Consider the following 14,329-nt stretch of genomic DNA (forward strand, 5'->3'; position numbering starts at 1 on the left):
GAGTGCCTTGCTCCAATGACTTTTCATACCTTCTATTCCTAATGAAAATTTGAAGTCAATTGCTTCTTTTTATTTTTTAAGTGACCTTTGTTTAAGTATTTGTTAGCTTGCTTTTGTTCTTTTATCTGTAGGCATGTAACTTCACTCTTGAAATTTTAAAGTATTGTGAACTCATGACTAAGTGTGTGTCTAATTCATTCATTGCAATCAGTAAGCACTGAGTCTGTCTTTCCAGTAATAAATATTTTTGGGGGGGATTCCTAATTTTTGAATTTCTTAATTTACCAATTACTTTTTTCTTTAATTCCCAGTAAGTGTATATTGGACATCATTAATTGCTCCTCCTTGACTCAACTACTCTCTCATTTTACATCTTTTAAATAATTATTATAAATTTTTCTTTTCCTCTGATCTAAGAGATCTCCACACTTTTATCTTCCACATTACTTATTTGGTCTTCTGAAGTTTCTGTTTTATTGGAAACTCCTGACTGACTTAAAAAAATTTCATCAGCCACATTTTAAATTTTTATCAACATGTCCTTACCTGTTCTACTGTTTACTAGAGGCATGTATTTCTTCTACTGATGCAATATCCTCCTGAATTTCTCTGAAAATATAAACTAAAATGTATGTTCATTTTTTCATCTCAGCATTAAATGATCATTGTCCTCTGTGATCATTCACTTGATCTATTTATCCTGGTCTTCTTTTTGTATAGATGTTTCTCATTTAATGATTAATAATACTTTCTCAGTCATTTATATATGAAAATGAACTAGGCTAACTATAGGAGATTATTCTGCAGGATTTCATATTTGTTTCCTTAACAGTTTTCTTTCCAGTAGGAGAAAGCTAAATGTTGCTTTGGGTTCTGTTAAGGGGGTGTGATTGGCAGACTTCTTTTTTTAGAAAATGATATCTGTGTAGAGTGGAAGTCTGATGGGCAAACTTAGACTTGCCCTGTCCCTAGCAACACAAATGAGAATCAGCAAAGCACAAGAGTGAAGTGCATTGGCTCTGGAATCAAGTATCTGAGGTTCAAATTCTGGCTTTGCCATTGACAAGTTCCATGATGTGCTAAAAGTTATTTCTTTGTGCCTCAGTTTCCTTATATGTTAAATAAAATAATTGAATCTTCAATATAGGGATTTTGTAAGTTACATGTAAAATATTAAGACAATACCTGGCACATAGTAAGCACTGAATAAATGTTAGCCTAAAAGTGAAAATTTAATGAAGAATTTTATTTTAGTAGAAGAAACATCTGGCATATTTTTCTCTTGGAAAGAATGGCTTATTGTTTGTTTCTATGTGTTATAGAATTCTAAATTTACATCAATCCTTTTCCTGCTTCTCTTTAACGTGTATCCACTCTAAACTCCTTGGGCAGATCTGCTATTTCCTTTAGGAAATTATTCTCCAAGTTTAAATGAAGGAAAATGGTCTTTTTTATATTGGTTGTGGAAAATGGGAAAGAAGAGAGGGGGAAGAAATGCTGATTGATCCATATAATGATAATAATATTGAATGGACAGTGCTATTCCTAATAATCGTGATGGTCAACTTCCACTCTCTCTTATCCCCTACTCTGAACTTTTGAGTATTTCCAAGTTTAGCCTAGAAGAACATCTTCCATCTCCTGGACCTTATTATGGGTCACACTTCACTTTATCTGTCAATTCAAATTGATTGTCTTGTTCATTCCATATATTAGCCATAATATACCTTCAGGTGATACTCTGTTTCCACATCCCAAGATTAATTCTCCTCTGTAAATCTTTACTGCCAACTTGAATCTGAAGGAAGTGTCATTTTTTTTTTTTCATACTGGAGTTTCCAGATTGGCTTCTGCATCAATTAAATTCCTTAGTTCATCTTTATGTACCTTGGATATAATTACTGACATCTATTCTTCATTCCTAGTTTCTTAAATGTTTGTAGTTTATATTTTAAACACATTAGTTTTTGAACTTTCTAAATTAAACTATATTGTGAAACAGATTAATGGATAACCATGTATTTTACTATCTATATATGTGACTATACATTTTATACATTTTAATATCATTAAATATATAAACACAATTCGTCATGTTTAAAATTTTTGAATGGAACACACTTTCACAAGGGGCACACTAACTTAATGCATATTCATATTTTTGTTACTAAAGTTTTAAAGCATTTTTCCTATATAACAGCTTACAGATATTAAGGATTTAAATTGGTTGGTTTTCTTTCCTTTAAAAGTCAAAAGGTTATGGCTTAAGTAAGGGGATAGATTTACATGAAAACAGAAAAGACCATTTCTCAGATGATCAAAGGCAAGTACTTTTTCAGCTCTCTACCTTTCTGGGTGTTTTATGAGAGAAACTTTTAGCGTGACTGAGCTGAGATTGAAAAGAAATCATAGCTGTATTATATGATAGTGATCCTAAAAGCTGTAGATGATGTGATGCTCCGATTTTTCAAATTGTTTCACTTAAAAACTAAACATTGGATTTCCACACAGTGTTATAGTATTCTCAGCCTTCTTTGACTCAATTTAGAAGAAGTGTTTATGGAGCTTATATTTTTCCTGGCAATTCTACGCTCTGTAACATTTTAAACGAATGTGTTTTATACAAAACTCTTCCACATAGAATTTAAATAAATCTAAAAATATGAAATCTTGTCCTATGCATACACTGATTTTATTTTTAGGTGGGTTCAGTTGTGTTGCTTACCTAACAAAGGGATAGTCAAAACTGATGAAAGTAAAATTTAAATTTTCAGCTGCTCATGTTAAATTAAATGGCTACTCAGATCCTAAATAAATAGGATAAAATAAAATATAAAATGTAATAAAATATAACAATAAAATAATCAGGGGAGCACGCCATTCAGATCCTGAGGCTCCGCACCTCCTTTTACTCATCATATTTAAACTGAATTTGAAAAGCCATCATTTGGTACATCATCTGCTTTTGTTTGCCCTTTTTATTTCCTTTATGGATATAAAAGTAATAAAGTCAAATATCCATGTCCTAAGCAAGGAAAACTGGTATACTTTAGTGTTACATGGATTATTCTCAACCTGGTATTTGACTTGTATTATTCATTAGAAACAGTTTTTTATTTTTTCTGTTTCACTCCTTAGCATTTACAGTATAATTACAAAATACCAACAGGGGCTGTGGCATGTGGATGATGAATGTGTTCCCCACTTCATTCTACTTGTTAGGAGATTTGGGTGTCAAAACACTCCTGGAAGCATTTTGCAATCTCCAAATTTGACACTAAGTGTTATTTATAAAGGTTATTCTACAGATATTTGGCTGTTCCTGTGTTGATTTCCATTTCCTGGAGGACCCTGGGGGAAATCACCTCTTCCACTAGAGGACCTTCCAAGGCCATCACATCCAGACCCAACGTGCAGTGATTGGCAGGACCTCTAATTGCCATGAGTTTCATTAGTCAAGTGAAGAGTTGCCTGTTATTACCATACTTTATAAACTTACTGAATTAAGTTGAATCTGTATATCATTTTTTTCTTTCTGGAAATTAAAAAGATTTACACTCCCTATTTTGAACAAGTGGATTTTTGCTTGCAGCTGTCAAAACAAACTGTCGTTTCAATTATCTGTAGTACCTATTAGTCAATTTTTAATAAAGTTTCAAATACTTTTTCCAGGTTTTTAATGAATGGCATCCTTTGCACACCTTTTAAATGTGTGTTGCATGGCCCCCAAAGAATTCTGAAAATAGGAAGAAAATATTAAATAATGTAATCATAAAATGCTTTACATCTTTCCATGTTTTCTGGAGCTCACTCCTTGCTGGCAGTTTTATGTTTTTTAAATTTCCCCTGCTTAGAAGGCAATCACAGTGGCAACAATAGAATTTATAGCATTGTCAAATTTGGGATTCAGTTATCTTTTTGTTCCATGGCAATATACAAAACTTATTTCATCCCTGGTTATATATAAATATATATATATATATATATATATATATATATATATATATATATATATATATGTATGTGTATATATATATATTTTTTGATTTGTTGTAAAAGGTATGACTCTCCCCTTTCAAATTGACTGTAAACTCTTAGAAAACAGTAAAACATACCATTCTCTCCGTTCTTGTCAATATTTAGTAAATTATTATGTTTGCCTTAATTAAATTCTTCATTTAAAAATAACTCAGTAAATGTTCATGTTAGGGCCTCAAAGTCTTCCTCTTAAAGATAGGAAGCTGAGTCTCAATGCACTTGGTTGAGGTGGGAGAGCATTAAAATCTCCTGATGGCTAGAGCACTCATACAAGGCTCAACCCATTTTCCCCTCCTCTCTTTGCTATGCTGTGCTTACTCCTGGAATGCTCTCCTCACCTTCACTCTGTTCCTGTCCTATTCTTTGAGGGCCTAGTTCAATTTTCTACAACTGTCATGTAGATTTTCCCAAGTCAGTAGTGGGCACTCAACAGTATTTTACCACAATTGAACTCGTTCCTTTAATGACAAAATATCAATCAGGGCTTTATTCTTTCTTAGCACTTTCTTATTCTTTCGTACCCCACTTCACATTCTTCTTTGCGTTAAATTCCTTTTGTACATTTTATCTTCTCCACTAGATAATAAGCAAGACACTGAATGCTATAGAATAAATTTTGTTCATATGTCTATTTATCACAACACTTAAAGAATATATCATATTATTTAACAATGTGGGCTCTGTAATCACACAAACTAGGTTTGAATCCATAGCCAGAATTTAATAATTGTGAGACATTGCCCAAGTTATTTAGCATTTCTATGTCTTAGTTTTCTCATCTATAAATTGGATAATAGCATTCAAGTTTAGATTTGTCATGAAGATTAAAATACATAACCCATATAAAACACTTAGAACAGTGACCATCACAAATAAACGCTCAGTAAATACTTAATTATTAGCATTATAATATGAATGTGCTTCAAAGTTCCATAAACTCCTTCAAATGTAATGTAACATATGCTTATATCAGTATTTTTCCTAAGGTGATGTTTCATAGTTTTTATTAGATACTGAAAGGGACCATGAATTTAGAAATAGTTAATAACTGATATTCTAAGTAGTAGTAATATTCAAAATTTGACAGCAAAAGAATATCCTCAGAGAATGGTCCATTGGGAAGAGTGTCCCAGATTCTAATACAGATAGGGACATAAAATCCACTTGGATGAAGATTAGAAAGAAGGACAAGAGTGTTTTGAACTGTGCATGTACTCACTATCTGCCAGGAGCATTGCTAATTTATGTGATCCAGTTTTTGGCATACACTGGAAGGGATCTATAGTGGTTTTGCCTGCCAGACACCAATTACACCTGCCATTCATTCATTCCACTACCATTCTAATTGACCATTCTACTTTTCTTTTAGTCATTTGCCTACTCTCCATTAGGCACACTTCCAGGGCTTGTAATCAAAGTTTATTTTCCCTCTTCTAACTAAGGGACAAGTATCTGAAACACATAACCTTTAGAAATTCTCTCCTGTGGATGGAAATGTTGACCAGAATGCTGAAAAATATGAAAATGTTACAGTTTTCTATTTTATCTCAGAAATAGCCCTCCACTGTTTCCTTGGACTTTAGAATATCCAAAATGTCCTTGGTTCCTTTTCCAATCAATCCTGCTTCTCTAGCTTCTCTACCAGTCAAAGCTCCGTAACCACTCAAATTTTCCTTCAAAAAATTCTTATTTCTACTTAAGTCAACCAGAGTTAACCTCTGCCTTCCAAAAGGCTCCAAGATGATACATGCAACAGTTGACCATCTACTAGAGAAAACAAACAGTTAAACAGGGAGAATCAGTAAAGCATGATTGGTACTGAGAAGATACAGATTGCTACAAGAGCACATAAAGTGGAAACATAACTAACCTGGTATTGGAAAACATTCTGCAGAAGAAATGTTTAAGGTAAAACCTGAAGGTAGCTGGAAATAAGTTAGATGAAGATTATAGATAAATGATCTGAGGCTCAAAGAAGGAGTACATGTACAAGGAGGCAAGACCCTGAGCAGAGACCAGTGCAGTCCCCATTGTCAGAGTTTAGCAAACTTTGCAGGTGTGATGGGACTGTTGTGGCACAGTGGCTAGGCTTGGGGTTTTTCCTTGATGTTGCACAGTAATAAAGATGACTCCAAACATCCACAACAACCACCACCACCACCTCCAGATGAATTGATCTTTCCAATCTTGTCTTGCTTGGTCAGAATTAATATAGGAATAGAGTGGTGCTAAACCTAGGGATTAAAGTCATCAGTGACCCCAGGTAACTGATCTGAAGATGGGTTGTGTCATTTAATTCTTTTTTTTTTTTTTTTTTTTTTTTTAAATCTCTCCAGAGGAAGCAGGTATCTGAACATGAACAAGGCAGGCCTAATTGTCAGAGTTAACCAAACATTGCATGATTACTCACTGAGAAATACAAATGCGATTTACAACTCTGGAAAAATCGCATATGCTTGAGTTAGCAAGATCAGGGAAGAAGGGTAGAATTCTATGGTGAAAAAGCAAAAAGCTGACCATGCTCCCCAATTTTTCTCACTACAGGAGACCATCCTGTAGTCCATTAGCTGTAGGAGGGAGTATAGCTTTGATTGAATTAATTTCAAAGATGTGATTATTACTATAAACTAAGCATAGTTTGTTTAGCTGAGTTTTTTTATTTTTATTTTTTATGAAAAGTGATTGAAGGTGACTTAAAATGTTAAAGAGACTTATGCTAAATTTTGTTCACAGATAGGATGGAGAAGAAGCAGAGTGGTTGCTTTAAAAATGTATCTTAAGTGTTGCATCTGGCCAATACATGTATGCATGTAAAATTAGTTGTTCAATAATAATTAATAATTAGATTTTTTAAAGTAACTTTATTAAAAAATAATGACAACATATTCAATACTAATGCTCAAATTTTTCACTATCAATAAGCTGAGGAGAATGTGCAGTAAAAAATATGCAGATTTTATTGCTCTACTTACCTTTTCCGGTAGACTTGCTAGGAAGAGGGGAACAAGAAAATGGATGGGGGAAAAAGACAATTGAGGTTTCTATAGTGGATAAAATACAGTCATCATAAGAAACTCTCGTTCAACATAATGCAGGGGAATCCAAAATTCAAGGAGGTTAATTATAACCTGAATTATCACTTAAAAAGGCATTTGAAAATTGAAACTAAATATTATTTTCATATTATCCTATAGTTTCCTGATTCTTTGGGTTAATGCTATTTTTGATCCTTTAGAATCTTAAGAAAGTATACAAAAACATAGATGTGTTGTAAAGGAGTTTCTTGCATCAGAGAAGATGCAACTAGGATAGAACACCACAGAAGTCATTAATGTCTTAGAGATTCCAAGTAATTAAAAAAAAAGTAAGGAAATTTCACATATGGGTTAAACATGTTCGAGTTATATAATTATGACATAATATTCCTGATGCCTTATAGCATTTTTCTGCCTGGGCTTGCCACCCACTTATCCCAGCAATACTGCTATAACCAAGAACCATTTCAGAACTGTTTTGCGACCTGCAGTGGATTTTGAAACCTATTTACTTTGTAAGTTTGACATGAATTTTAAGAAAAAAATGAAGTCAGAACTAATTCTAAGACTGAGAGCTAGGAATAAAGTTTTCTGATATAAAATAGGTGGCTTGTATTCTTTTTGAGAAAGGAATTCCAGAGTCAGATTTGTAACTATTCTCTTCCCACCGCCCCCCTCCAATCTCTCTCTCTCTCTCTCTCTCTCTCTCTCTCTCTCTCTGTCTATATATATATATATATATATATATATATATACACATATAATACTAGATATATATATATAAAATACTGGAGGAGTAGATTTTGACTACCTGGAAGGGCATCAATCATTGTGTGACTTTAATGTGTTTGCAAAAGAACATGTCTTCTATAGAATAACAACTGAAAAATTACAGAATCATACCATATGCAAGTTTGTGTTACCATGAAAGAATTGTACCCCCACAGCATTTTTGTACACACAGCAAAATTATACTAGAAGAAACATTTTATTTCTTTGTCATCTGTCTCATCATTCTTTCCATCATCATCTTTAAAAGAAACGATAGCTGCATTTTTAATTCCTTTTGGTTCTTTTTTGTTTCCAAGGCTTTTAAAATAAAACTTGGGATGTCTAAAATTTCAGTCAACCTCTTAAAGGGTTTTTTCTAGACTTTTTACATCCCTGGGATTTTAGGCCCACAAAAGGCAAGCCCACTTATCTGCTGCCACACAGACTTCTCATTATGGTGTGAGAAGAGAGTTTCCATGGAAAGAAGCAGCTGCTAAAGAGCCAAGAATTTTCTTCTTTGAAGTGGTACTAGATAAGAAGCATAGACTAAATAGAGAAAGGAAAAAAAAAAACAAAAAACAAAAAAAAACTGGTTGGGGGCATTTGATGAATGGTGAATTTTTGTTCATAAATATTTTTGGTACTGTTAAGATAAGATACTTCTCTCCCTAACCAAATGTGGTGCTAGATTAAGAGGTAGGGATATCTGCATTTATCAGAATATAATTTGAAGCTGAAAGAAAGCAAGGATATTTGTTATCTAATTGAGTAATTCAGGGGTTATTTATTCTAAGGAACAAAATAATGGACAATTTAAGAAAGGAAGGAAGAAAGGAAGGAAGGAAGGAAGAAAGAAATATTAGATACTGTTACTGCAAAGGCTTCAAGTGAGATTTGATGCTCCAAACTACAATGATGTCACGAAAAACCCTGATCTCCTCCTCCCCCGCCTTGTATCTCCTCTCTTTTCCTCTCCCCTCCATCTTCTCAGATGTTGACTTTGTCCTTGCAACTCCAGACTCTTATCTCATAACTACTTTTCTAGCATGGTATTTGGAACTATGAATAATTAACACATTCAATGAAAGGGAGAGTTCATCTTGTAGTAGATCCTGAAGAAAAAGGAGAAAATTTCACTTTTCCAGAAACACCAGGAAATATTTCCTTGCACTTAATGGACCTGAACCAATACATTTGATTAGCAGAATGGGAAACACTCTTTGGCTAAAGCTAATCATGCTTAACCCTAGAGTTTTAAGATGTCCCATGTCCCCGGGAGAATTAGGGGGTTCCATAAAAAAAGACATGGTGATAGTGGCAAAAAAAAAAAATAATAATGTACCTACATTCTCCTTTTTGACTGTCTAGCATCCAAACACTCCATTATTTTTATGTATAAAACATACCCATAGCCTCCCTAAAGAAATGCAAGATGACACCTCATACAGTTGTTAAATCCACCTCTAAATCCAGGATCTTTAGTTGTAAATCCCAGGTGGAGGAATCTCAAACTATTTAAAATACTGATTTGTATCATAAAATCGATATAACTAGTGATTTTGTTATTTTATTAGAGATTTGATTTTGATATTTTGGTATCTCATTTTCTCTGGATTTTTATTTTGTTAACAATGGCTATTACATTTTCTATTTCCTTACTTCTCTCTAAAGTTAGACCCTTGATTTTTCTCTAGCTATATGAGTTGAATTGTTAACTGATTTACTTCAAACTTTATTATTTTAAATAAACATAGTTAATATTATGAATTTACTTGTAGCCACATATAAGATACATTCCAGAGTTTTCATCTAAATTGTTTTCATGTCATTAAATTGCTGGGTCAAAAGGTATCTGTGTGTATAGTTGTTGTTGTTTTTTTAAGAAACTGCCAAACTGTTTTCCTGAGTGCCTATATAATTTTATAGTCCCACAGGCAATGTATAAATGATCCAGTTTCTCCATATCCTTGTCAGTGACAAATTTGGTATTGTATTTATTTTAGCCTACATAATAGGACTATAGTAATATGTCATTGTGGTTCAATTTGCATTTCCCTAATGGCTAATAACGTTGAACATATTTCTTTTCATGTGTTTATTTGCAATGAGTATACTCTTTTCATTGAAATATCTTCTCATGTATTTTGCTAATTTTTCTAATTAAAATATTGCTTTTTACTCTTGAGATCTGAGAGTTCTTGATATATCCTAACTACTAGTTCTTTTTGGATGTGTGATTTGAAAATATTTTCTCCCAATCTGTAGGTTGCCTTTTCATCCTTTTAACAAGATGTATAGCAGAGCATATTTAAAAAAATTTGACAAAGTTCAATTTATCAGTGTTTCAATTTATGAATTGTACTTCTGGTACACAGTATTAAGAATTATGCGCCTCGCCCTAAATCCCAAATGATTTTTTCCTATTTTTTTCCCTAAAAGTTACATAGTTTTAAGCTTTACATTGAAGCCAGATAAATTTTAAGGTAATTTTTGTATAAGGTATAAATCTTAACTCAAATTTTTGCTCTTTTTTCCTCTGTTTATGGATATTAAATAGTTTCAGCATCATTTGTTGAAAAGGTTATGTTTTCCTCTATTAAACTGCTTTCATACCTTAGTCAAAAATCAATTGGGAATGCAGTAGGTTAGTATAGGCTGGAGTGAAATAGTGACACATCCCAGAGTAATTTGGGCAGATAATAAAAAATATATTTACAGCCTCCCCCTCCCCAGCCCCAAGGATCTGGGGGAAGGTGTGGATGTGTTGGACATCCTCACCTGGACTGGTGTTGATGTTGTCACAAACATTGGGACTGGCGGTTTGATATGCTGAGCCCTCGATCATGGGACTTGCCCTTATGAAGCTCGTTATTGCAAAGGAGAGTCTAAACTTGCATGTAGTTGTGCCTAAGGGTCTCCCCCTGAGTACCTCTTTGTTGCTCAGATGTGGCCCTCTCTCTCTCTAACTGAGCCATCTCAACAGGTGAACTCGCTGCCCTCACCACTACGTGGGACCTGACTCCCAGGGTTGTAAATCTCCCTGGCAATGCAGAATATGACTCCTGGGGATGAATGTGGACCCGGCATCGTGGGACTGAGAGTATCTTCTTGACTAAAAGGGGGATGCAAAATGAGATGAAATAGTTTCAGCGGCTAAGAGATTTCAAATGAAGTCAAGAGGTCCCTCTGGTGGACATTCTTATGCACTATATAGATAACACCTCTTAGGTTTTAATGTATGGGAATAGCTAGAAGTAAATACCTGAAACTACCAAACTCCAACCCAGCAGTCTGGAATCCTGAAGGCAATTATATAATAATGTAGATTACAAGGGGTGACAGTGTGATTGTGAGGACCTTGTGGATCACACCCCCTTTATCTAGTGTATGGATGAGTAGAAAAATGGGGATAAAAACTAAAGGACAAATGGGGTGGGATGGGGGGATGATTTGGGTGTTCTTTTTTCACTTTTATTTTTTATTCTTGTTCTGGTTCTTTCTGATGTAAGGAAAATGTTTAGAGATTGATTGTGGTGATGAACGCATAACTATGTTATCATACTGTGGACAGTGGATTGTATACCATGAATGATTGTATGGTGTGCGAATGTATTTCAATAAAACTGAATTTAATAAAAAAAAATCAATTGGGTATACTTGTGTGGGTCTACTATTAGGTTTTCTGTTTTATTGATCTAATCACCTATTGCTCTGTTAATATCACACAGCCTTTATTACTGTAGCTATGTAATAAGTATTGATATCAGGAAGCCTGGGTCCTCCCACTTTATTCTTACCTTTCAAAATTGCTTCATTTTTTTATTTCCTTTGCCTTTCCATATTAATTTTAGAATAATCTGTCTATATTTACAAAAATCTTGTTGGGATTTTGTTAGGAATTGCATTAAACTTATACATCAATTTGGGGATAATTGACATCTTTACTATATTATGTCTCCCAATCCATGCAAACAGTTTGCCTTTCCATTTGTTTAGATTTTCTTTATTTTTTTTCTTAAACATTTTGTAGTTTACAGCATAAAGTCTTCTACTCACATTGTTAAATTTGCACATTTCCTTTTTTATAATCAAATGTAAAGTGGTATTATAATTTTAATTTTGGAGTCCATTGTTCAATTGTGTATATATTAAAATACACTTGCTTTTTTGAAAATTTATCTTGTATTCTTCAACACTGCTGAATTCATTTATTGTTTCTAAGAGGAATTTTTGTAGCATTTTGTAATTTTCTATGTAGAGAATCATGCCATCAACAAATCGGGGCAGTTTATTACTTCCTGTTGAATTTGTATGCCCTCTAGTCTTCTTTTTTCTTTTGTCTTATTACCCTGACTAGCTAGAACCTCCAGCATTATGTTGAATAAAAGTAGTGAGAGCAAGCCTTCAGTGATTCACTACTAAATATAAATTTAGCTATGAGAATTTTGTATATATTCTTTTTCAAGTTAAGGATGCTCCACTCTGTTTATATTTCTCTAAGAGTTTTTATCATCAGTGTTGAATTTTATCAAATTCCTTTTTTATACATCAATTTATATGAGCATGTGATTTTCCTTCTCTAGTTTGTTGATATGGTAGATTATATTGATTGATATTGAATATTTAACCACCCTTATGTTCTGGTATAAGATCATCATTTGTAATTCTTTTTATATAATACTGCATTCTTTATTTGGTATACCTTTTTCTGGTTTTGATATCAGAGTAATACTAGCATCATAAAATGAGTGTTTCCTCCTCTTGTATTTTTTGGAAGGTATTGTTTAGAATTGGTGTTATTTTTTAATTAAACATATGATAGAATTCCCCAATGAAACATCTGAGCCCGGAGATTTCTTTTTGGAGGAAGTTTTTAAAAATTACACATTAAATCTCCTTAATGGCTTTACTATTAACAAATTAGCTGTTTCTTATTGGGGGTATTTTGGTAATTTGTATTTCTCAATGACTTGGTCAATTTCATCTATGATTCCAAATTTATGCATGTAGAATTTTTCATCGTATACCTTATTATCTCTTTGATGTATGCATGATCTGTAGTGATGTCACCTGTTTCACTCCCAGTATTTTCTTTTTGCTTCACTCTTTTTTGTCAGTCACGCTAGAGTTTTGTCAATATGTTATTTTTTTCAAAGAACCAGCTCTTAATTTTATTGATTCTTTATATTGATTTCTGTTTTCAAACTCTATTTTTCCTTCTTTATTATTGCTTTGAACTTATTTTTCTCTTCTCTTTCTGGATTTTTGAAGGAAGGGCACAGATTATTGATGGGAGAATTTTTCTCTTTTCTAATGTGTGAATTTATGCAATTATTTTTTTTCAGTGCACTTTTTAGCTGTGTCCCAGAAATTTAGACTTGTTGTATTTTAATTTTCACCAGTTTATTGCATTGTGATTTTCAATTCAGAATGCCTCTTTGACCCATTGATAATGTGGAAATGTATTTAGTTTGCAAATGTTTGGATTTTCCATTATCTTTATAAATTGATTTCTAATCTTTGCTTCATTTGACAGAGAACAGTGTACAATTTCAATTTTTTTAAACTTGTTGAGTTTTGTTCTATGGCCCAGGATTTTGCTTATGATGGCATATGTTCTTTGGGCACTTAAAAAGAATGTGTTGATGTTTTGCTCTGCTATGGCCTATAAATGCTGCATAGTTTCTTTTGGTTGATGGCATTATTGAGTTTCATTTCCTTGCTGATTTTCTGTCTAGTAGTTCTATCAATTGCTGTGAATGAGAAATTGAACTCTCCAACTCTAGCTGTGAATTTTTCTATTTCTCTTCAGAGGTCTAACAATTTTTGCTTCATTATTTTGAAGCTTTGTTGTTTGGTGCATGCATTTAATATTTACTATATCTTTGTGCTTGATTGATCCTATCATTATTATATAATATCCCTCTTTATCTCTGATAATTTTCTTTGCTTTGCATTCTACTTTAGGGAGCCACTATTATTTAAAAAAAATTAATACTTGTGTTACATATCTTTTTGTTCTGTCGCCTTGCTTTCAACTTGCCTATATTTTTATGTATGGGTATATACCTAAAAATGAATTAGTTGGGTTTTATTATAATGCTTTGTTTAAAAATTTACAAATGGCCAACTTTTTTCCAAAGTAGGTGTGTAATTTAACATTCCCATCAGCAATTTATGAGGGTTCTAATTTCTCTACATCATCACCAACCTTTTTTATTGCCTATCTTTTTAAATTATAGCCATCCTTAGTGGATGTAAAATAGTATCTTATTGTGCTTTGGATTTGCATTTCCTAAATGGTTAATAATGTTGAGCATTTTTTCCTGTGTTTATTGACCATTTGAATATCTTCTTTGAAATAATGTCTCTAAATCCTTTTCCCATTTTTAATTGAGTTATTTGTCTTTTTACTGTTGAGTTGTAGGAGTACATAGTCTGGAAAAAAGTCACTTATCAGAAATAGGATTTTCAGATATTTTCTC

This window comes from Choloepus didactylus, chromosome 7 (genome assembly GCF_015220235.1).
Source record: "Choloepus didactylus isolate mChoDid1 chromosome 7, mChoDid1.pri, whole genome shotgun sequence".
In the NCBI taxonomy this organism is placed as follows: Eukaryota; Metazoa; Chordata; class Mammalia; order Pilosa; family Megalonychidae; genus Choloepus; species Choloepus didactylus.